At 40.1% G+C, this 14180-nt stretch overlaps 1 long non-coding RNA gene across 1 annotated transcript; it reads right to left on the bottom strand.

Annotated features, from left to right (window-relative positions):
• Positions 1-6449: 6449 nt before the first annotated feature.
• On the bottom strand, positions 6450-7919 carry LOC140577681 (uncharacterized). Its single transcript, XR_011981831.1, has 3 exons — positions 7854-7919; positions 7504-7548; positions 6450-6903 (listed from the first exon to the last, which is right to left on the bottom strand). It is a non-coding gene; the product is annotated as an uncharacterized lncRNA (long non-coding RNA).
• Between the last annotated feature and the right edge of the window lie 6261 nt (positions 7920-14180).

Genomic DNA, 14180 nt, shown 5'->3' with positions numbered 1-14180 from the left:
ATGACAATGTCAGTGGATTCCAGCAGAATTTAAGCTTTGCCCACTTTTGAATATGGCCAATCAGATGGGAGCAGTGCAGACACATCACGTTTAATGTGCTCTTTTCATAGCTTCTCAATGGTAGGTTTAGCTCTATGTGTCATGGTGCTGCTTCCAGACACAGTCAGATATGATTAGATAACATTACGTCATTATGTGAAATATGACTTTGGTGGTCATGCATAAGAATAGTTTTTTTGTCTTAATTTGTCCAACTTTAAAATAGAGTGTTATTAAAAAGACGGTTTTGAGTCATATAATGCAAAATCTTTACATCTCATTCCTGAACATGTTTCCAGGTCTTGTTGCATTTTCATGCCACTTTCCTGCGAAAGTGTTGTTGCGCAAGATGAGTCACGACTACCATGAAGCCTATAATGTGAAGCTTTTCTGTGATGATGCACTAAGCGGGCAGGGGCCGCCGTGCCGCCTGCGGAATATAAATGTACGCCGAGTGTCGCGCCATGATGTGGACATGGAGACAGACCCGGCCCAGTGCTCGTCAGCATTTCCCAGCGAATATAAAGGCACGTTTGCTTTTTCATAAACCTTCCCGTTAAAGAAGCAGCTTTGGCCCATTTGAGAGGCGTCCCGCCATGTCACAGCTAGATCCATCACTGCGTCAGCAGGCTCTGGACGAGCTCTTACCGATCATGATAGTGCGTGCTGTTGTTTTCTGCTGCTCTTATTGCTGAGAAATGTATTTTGGTCGTCCACTTCGGCATTTTGTCTGGGCTTTTAAACAGGGCACAAAGAAAAGGTGCTGTCATTCAGCAGAGATACTGGTAATGTAACATGAACGCCAGGGCTCCAGCGCCCCCAGTCCCTGGGGTACTGACCAGGGCTGCCTCTGCCATTTATTGTGTTTCCTAATCGCTGATGACCGTACCAGATGTAGGAATTATTAGCTCAGGTAATTTTTAATATCTCCACCAATATGTTTGAAATTAATTAAAGTTTAATTAATTATTATTTAATGCTGATTATTAACCAATCTTTATGCCGAATGGTCGGCTCCTCCAAACTCGATTGCGGTATCCCTGTGAGTCTGTTAATGTGAGACTTAAATGGGATTCACTAATTACCAGTATCGCTTAGTAACCTGGGTTAGAAGGCTCGTCCAGCGAGCTGCATCACCAGGTAATGTAAACGATTGGTAGCGAAGCTCCCCTCACGGCCGATGAGAGAGAGTCTCGCGATGTTTCAGGCGAGTTTGAGGTTCAGAGCGTGTAGCAAGATCGCACAGAGGCAGGAACTTAGTGTGGGACACTCAATGACGGAGGCTAATAATAAGCTGATGGCACTCAGGAAGGCGCGGCGTTTGGAGCAGTGGAGTGGAGCCCCTTTGGATTCTCTCTCCTGGTGAAGTTTTGTCTTGGGTGCTGTTCTCTGTTCAGCTGGGCCTTCACCGGAGGGCTTCTGTGGGCTTCTCTTCTCCCGGGCTGATGGTCTTTCCTCAGGCTGATGGTTGTTCTCTGCGCTTGATGATCTGTTTGCCTCGGCTGATGTTGTTTTCTGCGCACCTTTGTTCTGAGGTCCAGGTTTTTATGGTCTAAAGTTCATGAATAGGGATGACCAGGAATTCGACTCCTGGCCCAATGGCTGGCCATCCATTTGGCGGGCTTTCGGAAGGGGGTCTGTATCAGTCCTTTTGGGATTTATGGCCCGACTGATTCTCCCTTTACTGATGATTTTCATTAAGCTGTTATAACCTTTGATACATCCACTTTTATGGTAATCACTGGAACCAGGGGTGATTAACAATCAGTTTGACACCAAACATGCCATACCAGCTTCACAGGTACATACCTCATACCATCTGCATTAATTGATTAAACAATTAGTTTTTTTTATCTATGTGACTGATTCACATCAGTATACGATACAGGTTTTTTGGGTTGCATCTCAACAGATGTTACACTTTGTGCAGACATTACATCAAATATTCATATTACAAACAGCACATCTTATCCATAGATAGGCGTGGCCCTAAGTTTGTGGTAATATCAATATAAGTTGCACATCTGGAAACAACATATTTTGTTTGGTGTGGCTTATGCCAATTCATCTTTTCCAGAATGGATAAGATACACCTTAATTCAGTTCTTTTAACATAGCATGTTACAACAAAGAAACTTGGTGACTGTCCACCAAGATCAGATAAGGACCACCAAGGAATGTTGGAAGAGAAGGGGGGGGGGTTAACAAAGAAGACTCTCTAAAAGTTAGGACACATTGGTTACACTAATTTTCCAGATTCTTCTGGTATACCATGAGAACATATATACAATGGTAGCTATACCTATCTATTTATTTAAATTTATATGTGTTCAAGTGCAAAGGGGTAATATAGGTGATACTCCGTGAACATGGTTATAAGGGTGGCACACAAAACACTAAGATTGTCTAAGGACACATACAAACATAACCTATCTGTATATTGAGACTAGTAGTCGTGAGTAAATCAATATACAGGGTATACAAAAGCCAAACTTAACTGAAATTTCATTTAGGGTGTTCGTCTGTTGGGTGAGTGATATGTAAGGCAGAGTGTATGGGGAGGGGGTTGTGTGCCAAGTCGAGGGACCCCTGTCCATTAGGTCCACTCTGCTTGTCTGTAGGTCCCTAAATCTCTGGGCAATAAAAGTTGGAGTGCTGGCCTCCCTGGTTATCTGTGTGTGTGTGTTTGTGTGTGTAACCCCCCTTTGGTGCCTCTCGTACCAGGCTCAGCCTTGTCTCAGGCCACCTGGAATTTAGGCCCTGTGATATGTGCATGTGTGATCCTACACAGAGGACACCTGTGTTCTCTCACTGTATAAATCACTGCCGTGACTGTGTTCCTGGGTCAGTGTCTGTTGGCCTTATGCCTTGTCCAGCTCCCTGTCTGTGATCACTGTAGATGGGAACCCTCACCTCCCCCAGTCTTTTAGGCCTTGGTCTCCCTGCCATTATCTACATGTCCAGTGTTCAGGGCTAAGCCAGGTCCTTGCTCATTTAGGGTTAGGGCTTCCTCTACTGCCCCCTGGAGGATGGGCACCCCCTTTGGGTCTGGTTAGGGTTAGGGTTTCCTCTACTGCCCCCTGGAGGATGGGCTCCCCCTTTGGGTCTGGTTAGGGTTAGGGCTTCCTCTGCTGCCCCCTGGTGGATGGGCTCCCCCTTTGGGTCTGGTTAGGGTTAGGGCTTCCTCTGCTGCCCCCTGGTGGATGGGCTCCCCCTTTGGGTCTGGTTAGGGTTAGGGCTCCCTCTGCTGCCCCCTGGAGGATGGACACCTTATTTGAATCTGGTTCCTCCAAAGGTTACAGGGAGTAACCTTTCTTCAAGGTTTCTTCTAGGGAGTTTTTCCTTGCCACCGTCACCTCTGTCTTGCTCGCTGGGGGCTTTGAGCAAGAATATTGTAAAGCGCTTTGAGACAATGCAATATTGTCAAGATACAGTATACCAATAAAATGGAAAAGAATTGAATTCAATTTCTTTTGTTCCTTCTCTTCCTGTAATAAAATCTATATTTGCACTTCCATTTCAATTTCTGAGCCCTTCTGTGTTTCTGGGCCTGGGAGCCCATTACAGGTGATTAAATCTGTAATACATAAAAACGAAATAAAAGAAAAGGAATCTCTTTGTGATTTTCTGAAAGCTTCTAGGCCAGGGGTCGGTATCCTGCGGCTTTGATCACGTGGCTGCATCTCTTCTCATAACGATAGACAAATTCACATTTTCATGTCTTAATATTATGATAATACTTTCATAAAGATAAATCATTTATTTATGTGTTAATATTATTATTGTTCGTTTACATATTTCTTTAGCTATATGTGAATGAGGCAGTTTGTCACACGCTTCTGTTGTGTCTTAACTGCATAATTTACCTCTTCCTCAAAGTCATTCGCTAAAATGAGATTACGTCTCTGGTTAAATGATATGCTTTCCGGAGTTTTCTTAAGCACCTGAGATTGGATGGACGCTTGAACGTTTATTGGGATTCCTAATTCTTTCATATACTTTTTGTAATAAATCATCACCATGCCTTCCCAGGTTTTCGTAAAAATGATTATATTTTCTCCGATTTACATATTATAGCCAGCTGAGTTCAGAGTGGTGAGGAAATTTTGCACTGCTCGGTCAGCAGAGTTACAGTACTGAAGTGGAGAGTGAAGGGCAGATGACTACAGAGCCAAACGAAAGGAGGGATGAGGGTGAAGACTATCGCTACAGAACTAATCAGTGTTGTACTGTCAGTCACCTTTGCGCTGTTACGCGTCCGAGTGATTTAAACCTGAGATGCCCCCCCCAAAATAGTTTATCTATAATAGTTTTTATAAGTACTTTACAATAACTTTTATTTTCGTGTTAAATGCATATACACACATATCACATTAAAAAATCATATCTCAATCCCCCTTCTTTGCCCACTGTGGCTATTTGAAAATGTTGGGTCAGACATTTAGGAGAAAATGGCTCTTTGCTTTAAAAAGGTTGCCGACCTCTAGGTTCTAGGAGGAGCCCGAGAAGAATGTGGAGCAGGCCTGGCTTTGGTTTCCGAGAAGGATGTGAAGCAGGCCTGGCCTTGGTTTCCGAGAAGGATGTGGAGCAGGCCTGGCTTTGGTTTCCGAGAAGGATGTGGAGCAGGCCTGGCCTTGGTTTCCGAGAAGGATGTGGAGCAGTCCTGGCTTTGGTTTCCGAGAAGGATGTGGAGCAGGCCTGGCTTTGGTTTCTGAGAAGGATGTGGAGCAGACCTAGCTTTGGTTTCCGAGAAGGATGTGGAGCAGGCATGGCTTTGGTTTCCAGTTGCCCTTTTACTCACTTCAGTGATAAATGTCTGTCTCATACAGCTGCTCAATTCAAATGACCAACCAGGTCATAGTGTCAGGCTGTGTCATGTTCTCCTTTTGTGTTACACACATTTAACTGTTCTCTATTATTACTTGTTGATGCTTTATTTTCCCTTCCGTACAGGTACAGATATACAGAAGTCCCTTACTCTTATGTTCCTTTAAGACATACACACATCAGACATCCCACTCCTGGAAGTACTGGGGGTCTCCCAGAAATCGAAAGCAGCCCCTTGACACCTATGCATGATATGCAATGTCTGTCATTCCACTGTTCAGCGGGCGGTAAAGGAAGTTCAGCATATTTCAGTGCCAGGCCCGTGCCCCCTTCAAGGAACAGATTTCCACCCCCCCTGAAATCAGTATGCTATAGTAGGACATATGCACACAGATCCACTTGGGCTTGGGCTCAGTGATGCTCAAAGGCTGAATGCTGATATGACTACTGTGCCATACATGGGATTCAAACCAGTGACCTGTCGAGCCACTCTCATTTATCATGAACTTAGCTCACACTGTCATCCACTAATTCACCTCTCTGTTCCATTATTTTAGATAATAACAAAAAAGAAATTAGATAAACCATATCATTTTCATGCAGGAATAAATTTTAATTCATGTTAGGTACCATATACAATACTTGAGCGTAAAGCTACTGGCGGTGCTCAGAAAACATCCATCCATCTTCTAATCACTTAAAAGGGCACAGGGCTGGGGCACACCCTGCATGGGATGCCATTCCATCACAGGGCTGGGGTACACATTGCACGGGATGCCAGTCCATCACAGGGCACATGGCAGGGGCACAGCTAGGACAGGTTGATCGCAGGAAAATTTAGAAATACCAGTTTGCTAAAGTGCATGTCTTTTGACTGCAGGAGGAACCCATGCAAAACAGTGAGAACATGCAACTAAACAAATGCAGCACAAAGGTGGAACTTTGGCCTTCAACACTAGAGATGTGAAGCAACAGTACTGCCCACTGAGCCACCATGACTGCTCAGAAAAAACAATTACCAAAGTGTAACATTTTCAATATGTTTAAACATCACACAAAAAACAGCTGTATTAGATATTTATACCTATTTTTACACAAGCGAAATTAAATGTTGCAACTGTTCCCAACTAAATATTAGCTATGTTATTATTTTCTGCAAGATTATGGTATGTATGAGGTCAGACAAACCGCTGAGGAAGACAACAAAAAGTATGTATTACTCAACAGCTCCTGTATGGGTCAGGTCTTCACAAGTCATGGTTTACAGTAATCCCATGATAATAAGGCTTAGGCAGGAGACCAAGTGACAGCTATCATTACTGAACAGAAGCCAAGGTTCATATCTGCTTCTGCCAATACCTGGAAAGCCAGAGTAAGATCACACTTCATGGAAATGGAAGCTTCTGAGTTTTGCAGACTGATGCTACATTCGTCACTGTGACAGACCCCTTGTTTTGGAGCCATGCAGCAACATAAACTCTTATTGGCTGACAGTGAAACAGATGGTCATGTAATTTGCTAAATGGCAAACATTTTCTTGTGAAAAAGATTTATAAGAACCAATACTAGTTATAAAGAAAATATAAAACAATAAGGCATTTAATGCATCAAAATAGCATTTTTGTTCAGTACAATTGCACAAAACAATCAAAATTATTTTCTTTTTAGAAGGGCTGTGTTCTATACTTTACTCATAATATGCACTCGTGCATGTAAGATTAAGAGGCAAGGGCCTTTTTAAAAATCTAATTCTGTATTTTGTGCCAGTTTAATTCTAGGTTCATTGTTTAGTAAGTACAAACCGTTCATTGTCACAATAAAGATTTGGGAGCATCTCAGGGGATCAAGGCCATTCTATCAGTTGTCACCTCGCGGAGTGGTGGCAGGAGAAGGGGTTGGCATGGGTATTGGATTTGGTGAGGGAGGGGGAACTGGCTGAGGGAAGGCGGCTGGAAACGCAGGCCAGACAGGCAGTGCAAAGCGTGGGGGTGCGGGCATCGGAAGGTAGGACTTCAGAAATGTGAGAAAGGGCACTCTCTGTAAAGGAAAAAAGACTACAAGATCAATAATAATAATAATAATAATAATAATAATAACAATAATAATAACAAAATGTGGAAAAGGGCACTCTTTCTAAAGGAAAAGGAGAAAAGTGCAACAACGATCAAGATGATGATGATGATAATAGTGAGAATCAAGTGTGAAAAGGGCACTCCCTGTAAATGAAAAAGGAAAGAGGTAAACAACAACAACACGGACATAAACAACAACAGTAATAAGGAGAATAGAATGTGAAAAAGGGCACTGCCTGTAAATGAAAAAAGAAAAGAGGTAAACAACAACAACACTGACATAAACAACAACAGTAATAAGGAGAACAGAATGTGAAAAAGGGCACTGCCTGTAAATGAAAAAGGAAAGAGGTAAACAACAACAACACTGACATAAACAACAACAGTAATAAGTAGGATATAATGTGAAAAGGGGGCACTCCCTCTATAGGGGAACAACAACAATGATGATGAGAACTATTTCTACTACTACTACTAATAATAATAATAATAATCACAATAATAACAATAATAATTTACAGGTTAATCAGAACTGTCCTAACCCTTAACGGCTGCAGGTTCTTACCTCATCGCTGCCTGAGTTACTCAGATAATGGTGTTTTCCAGGAAGCTGCACAAAGCCAAATGTATTCATGTCAAATTCATACCATAAGAGTTAATATGGGACATTATTCATATTTAAAAGTGAATGTTGTTGGCAATTGTTCTGAGGTATATTTTAAATGGAAACAATGAATAAACAAATATGAGCTGAAACAATAAACTAATTTATTAAATGATTAAATTCATTTAAATATATTTCAGTGATGAAATACATTTAAATGTAAAGTATGCTGCATGTTCCACACTTTTACCAATGCTCATTCACACTCATGCCCTCATATTCATGGCTTTATTCAAACATGTAATACTCACAGTTCCAGGAAAAGTCACCCAAAGGGTCAGGAAGATCATCACTGTGGTCACCATATTGCCAACTGTATGAATCAACACCATATACAGGTTACATTGCAACTTTAAGTACACAAAACATTTTATATGAAAAAGCAATTGAAATAAATGTGAATATTTGAGTTCTATTCCAACTTTAAAATGTTTAAATATTTCCATCAGAAGGTAAGTACTCTTTCTTGAGTAATGTACATTCTTTTTATCATAAACATTCACTTAACATTATTAGAAGACTTATCTGTTTATCTGATTTCCATCTCGTTTCACTTCATGGTCTTTTGGCAAGAACTTAACTCCTCTCTGATAAGTCGACTGAACAGCTGCCAGAGTGTCCAAGTAATTCTTTTTCGAATGATACTATTTTTCACACAGTTTGCAGTTTATGGTAGGTTGTTGAAAACCACACCCAACAGACAACCCTCTAGCCACCAAATGACACTCCTTGGCGTAAGAGTTTGTATAAGCATGAGAAGTGGTGAAACACTGTTAAAGTACTGCATATTAGCATAAATCAGAAGAAATTTCTTCTGTACCCGCTTGTCCAATATCCTGAAGTCTACGGGCGCAAGTCAGAGAATAACCCAGAATGGGGCAGCAACCCATCACAGGACAGTCTGATGTACCTTAGGGTGTTTTTTAACTGTGGGAGAAACTGCCCCAAGCCCCTTGATGACAGAGGGACAACATGCCAACTCCACACACATGGGGCCAGGGCGGAGACTTGAACCATGGTCCCAGAGGTGTGAAGCAACAGTAAAAACCACTGCATTGCACTGCCCCCTCCCCCGGAAAACACTTTATTTGCTATAGGAACTTAAAATATTTCAAGTCACATTTCTATTTTAATCTGTGCCCGGATCCAGTACCTCAGATTTATGTATACTAGGTCTTGAGGTTTAAAACTGAAACTGATCTGTATTTTTTTCACTGTATATTCATGTTTTTAACTGATATATCTTAGAAAAAGGGATCGGGTTTTCTGGAAATTAGTTTTTTTTTTCGACATTTATCGACATTTATCTGTGTATCAATATCAGGTCCACTTACAGCTTTGTCAGCAAAATAAACATATGATTGGTATAATAAACTTGGACACAGATTTACCTACTTGACATCCACAAAAGTGTACAGTGACCCCCTTCACATTCATGAGGGTTAGGTTTAGGGTTAGGGCTTAGGGTTAGGTGCGGCAGGTTCCCACCAATGTGGAAATTCACTAATTATAGACACCAGCAGAAATCGCACATGTTTTCCAAATGACATGATTTCGTGTGCTTTTCCCACTTGTAGGAGTGGGGTTTTTCAAATGAGATGTGGCTCGGCACATTGTAGGCGCATTGCCATTTTAAGCAAGGGAAATGACATTGTAATCCTGGCCAACAAAAAACCATGTCTAAAGTCAGTGGTGCATCGTTAAACGATATTTAAGCGGCACATTTTAGAAACGTGTAGGTGCACAATGTTCGTTAGACACGATGTGACAAACCTGGTGGGTCGGTGAGACGCCGAAGGCACCAAAATGACTTTTCATGTACTCACCGCCGGTGCAGATACATATGCATTTCAATGTAAATATTAATTTGAAATAAACAATTGAAAGATTCCTGACTGGTTTATATACAATTTTATTTTATCCTTTAATTTACAGTAATTATGTACATAAATAGTTCACTGTTATTATAATTCTAAATGATAAAATATTTACATACTGGTGTCACCCACCTCTAATCCCCCAGTTCCCAGCCACTGTGCTCATTGAACAGTGAGCTTCTATTTTCCCCAACTTCTGACATCATTATATTGTTTTTGGCCCTGAGCAGATGCATCTGTTGATGCCAGAAAACAAGGACACACTCACTGCTACTTCATCCCAGGGCTGCCTCACCACAAACGGCTTAGGTGGAACAGTGGTGCTCCTGTAAATGATGTAGACCCGCACTTCCCCTTCGCGCACAAGCAGGTCCGTCTCCTCAGCCGAAAACACCCCCTTATAACAGCTATCGACCATAGCTCATACACCCCTGCCTTTTAAGGGTGAGTTGTCATGCCATTCTGATTGGTTTATTGCATGTTACACCCAAAACACCTCTCTGAAAAATTAAGAGAGTTAGGACAACCATTTGGCGCTGGCGTGAAGTTTTTTTCCACCATCAAAATAGCAAAATGGGTTTGGACACGCCCAAAAATGTTAGTTGCACTTTGCATTTTATGCTTTGTGTTAGATCATCAAAATAGAGCTTAAAAGTCTATTTATTACCAATTTCTAAACAAACAGTACTGAACACAGCACTTTGCATGTCAAATTACTTTGCCATTTCCTATCCAGACCGTACTATGTAACATACAAACCATTAAAATTATGTCCCTGCATGTACAAAGTTATTAATCTATGCACTGGAAGCACTATGTTTTGGACCCATTATTAAAAATGCTAAATGCTAGTGTGAGAAACGTGAGATTCCATGGTCACAAAGACAGCTAACGTGCGGGAGACTGGATGCCGAGACCCAAGTCACGAAGTGTAATATTAAATATTTAGTATGACTTACACTAACAAATATTATGTATTACTAATATTTGTAGGGTAGCAGCAGAGCATGCTTGATTACTGTAAATAGCCCCTTGTTTGTGTAATTATAAATACTTGCTGTATTCCCTATTGTCATGTGTGTCCATGCCTGGGTCATATGTGAACCCTGTCCAATCCTCGCGTGTCTTTGTATAAATGACTCTGTATATGTGTCTTACAGTCCAATGTCAGACCTCCTTGTGCTTTCCCATTATGTGTGAATCGATGGTTGGTTGGTGCCTATGTTAGTCCTTTTAAGAACTAAATAAAAGGACCTTGTTTCCTCTTTAACGAAGCCTCCTCATTCCTCCTCATGGCTGCGATGCCTTGGTCAGCCAGATGTTACAATATAAATGTAAAGGGGTTGCTATTCTATCTTTTCTTTTGTTGTAACTTCATCACAAGATGGCAGTATAGTGACAAACATGCTTTATGCTACAGTTCAAAAGCATAAAGATAGAAAACAAAGATGAGCTATTGCCATGTCTGTTCAGATGTATTATCTTACGAATCATACACACATAACCTGCTAAGTTTAATTTATATAACACCTTCCTCACACTCAAGAATGCTTTGCAACACAAACAATCTAATGAATTAGAGAGTTTCATCGATCTTTTTTTTTCTTCATTTTGCTTGGAGGACACTGGTCTAAAAATATAATTCCCCAAACTATTAAAACCTCATTTATATATATACATACACACACTCTTTTTATTGATCCTTTTGGGGGATTCTCTTTAGACACTGTCCCATCTTGCTCTCTGTAGGTGAAAGAAAACAGCAGTGAAGGGTAGCGACCTGTAGCAGAAGCCAAGGAGCTGGAATTTCAGGATCTGACTCAAAGGCCCACAGACATGCTGAGGCTCAGCTTGAACTGGTGACCTTCCGATTACAGGCACGGAGGGTTTAGCCCACTGCCCCACAAACTGCCCCCTAAGGCAATATATATATAATGTTTTCCAGATATATAAATATACAGCAAACCAATCCCGTGCATAAATAAGGAAATAACTAAATAAACACACACAACAAACACAACTAAATAAACACACACAACAAACACAACTAAATAAACACACACAACAAACACAACAAAATAAACACACACAACAAACACAACAAAATAAACACACACACCCACAAATAAATTTGTTTGTGTGAAAATCTCCCCAGTAACCTAATCCTGTTCTGATTAATTTTTAATTGCTTTAAATATACTATTAGCCTGAATAAAGACAATTATGGCAGTTCGATAGTGGGGCTTCTTTAAAGCTTAGACATTTAAATTATATTCTATTTTTGGCAGAGTAATTATATGCTAGTTATATTACATAGTATCAGTTTTCACATTTAATTAAGTATTTCTTGGTTTGTCCATGAACCCACATATTTACCATGGAGCAGTTTACACACCCTTCTGTCAGTTTAAATTTTACTTTCCCTGAAAAAGAAGAAGAATAAAAGTTTATTAAAACTGTTAATCACGTCACATTTACCACCAGAAACAATGTTGCTGACATAATATACAGTTATAACATAGTTGGTAAAAATGCCTTGAATGAAATAGCTGCTTCAAGAACAAAAATGTTCAAAATGACTAAACATTCCCATGGTTTAATGATAATACATGTAATTCTTAAATCATAATGACATAAACTACAGCAGAAATAACATAGGATAACAACAAATAAAGAGCATGTGATCCAGTCAGCTTGGTTTGACTGACTTGTGCAGAACAAGAAACCTCTTGCCAAGAAGCAACCAAGTCTCAGTATACTCTGTGTAAGTTGTGCATACTCTGTGTAACTTCTGTACACCCTGTGTGAGTTGTGTAAATTGTTTATACTCTGTTCATATACTTGCCACAAGTTTCACCATGTCAATGAATTAGAGTCTTATTCGGTTCTTGCTTTATAATAGGTTGCTGTGTGGCTCCTGCTCCAATACTGCTTCCACTTAGCATTTATGAGCGTACACATCACAACATTACATACACCAGTAGGCATATGTATATACATACACATCACAGCATTACAGACACCAGTAGGCATATGTATATACATACACATCTCAGCATTACAGACACCAGTAGGCATATGTATATACATACACATCACAACATTACATACACCAGTAGGCATATGTATATACATACACATCACAGCATTACAGACACCAGTAGGCATACGTATACACATACCCATACACATCACAACATTACATACACCAGTAGGCATATGTATATACATACACATCACAGCATTACAGACACCAGTAGGCATATGTATATACATACACATCACAGCATTACAGACACCAGTAGGCATATGTATATACATACACATCACAGCATTACATACACCAGTAGGCATATGTATATACATACACATCACAGCATTACATACACAAGTAGGCATATGTATATACATACACATCACAGCATTACAGACACCAGTAGGCATATGTATATACATACACATCACAGCATTACATACACAAGTAGGCATATGTACATACATACACATCACAGCATTACATACACCAGTAGGCATACAGTACATATACACATACCCATACACATCACAGCATTACAGACACGAGTAGGCATATGTATATACATACACATCACAGCATTACAGACACCAGTAGGCATATGTATATACATACACATCACAGCATTACATACACAAGTAGGCATATGTATATACATACACATCACAGCATTACAGACACCAGTAGGCATATGTATATACATACACATCACAGCATTACTGACACCAGTAGGCATACAGTACATATACACATACCCATACACATCACAGCATTACAGACACCAGTAGGCATATGTATATACATACACATCACAGCATTACATACACAAGTAGGCATATGTATATACATACACATCACAGCATTACATACACCAGTAGGCATATGTATATACATACACATCACAGCATTACAGACACCAGTAGGCATATGTATATACATACACATCACAGCATTACATACACAAGTAGGCATATGTATATACATACACATCACAGCATTACATACACCAGTAGGCATACAGTACATATACACATACCCATACACATCACAGCATTACAGACACCAGTAGGCATATGTATATACATACACATCACAGCATTACATACACCAGTAGGCATATGTATATACATACACATCACAGCATTACATACACCTGTAGGCATACAGTACATATACACATACCCATACACATCACAGCATTACAGACACGAGTAGGCATATGTATATACATACACATCACAGCATTACAGACACCAGTAGGCATATGTATATACATACACATCACAGCATTACAGACACCAGTAGGCATATGTATATACATACACATCACAGCATTACAGACACCAGTAGGCATATGTATATACATACACATCATAGCTTTACATACACCAGTAGGCATATGTATATACATACACATCACAGCATTACAGACACCAGTAGGCATATGTATATACATACACATCACAGCATTACTGACACCAGTAGGCATATGTATATACATACACATCACAGCATTACAGACACCAGTAGGCATATGTATATACATACACATCACAGCATTACAGACACCAGTAGGCATATGTATATACATACACATCATAGCTTTACATACACCAGTAGGCATATGTATATACATACACATCATAGCTTTACATACACCAGTAGGC

This window comes from Paramormyrops kingsleyae, chromosome 12 (assembly GCF_048594095.1).
Source record: "Paramormyrops kingsleyae isolate MSU_618 chromosome 12, PKINGS_0.4, whole genome shotgun sequence".
In the NCBI taxonomy this organism is placed as follows: domain Eukaryota; kingdom Metazoa; phylum Chordata; class Actinopteri; order Osteoglossiformes; family Mormyridae; genus Paramormyrops; species Paramormyrops kingsleyae.
This window is presented reverse-complemented; position numbering and strand designations above follow the sequence as displayed.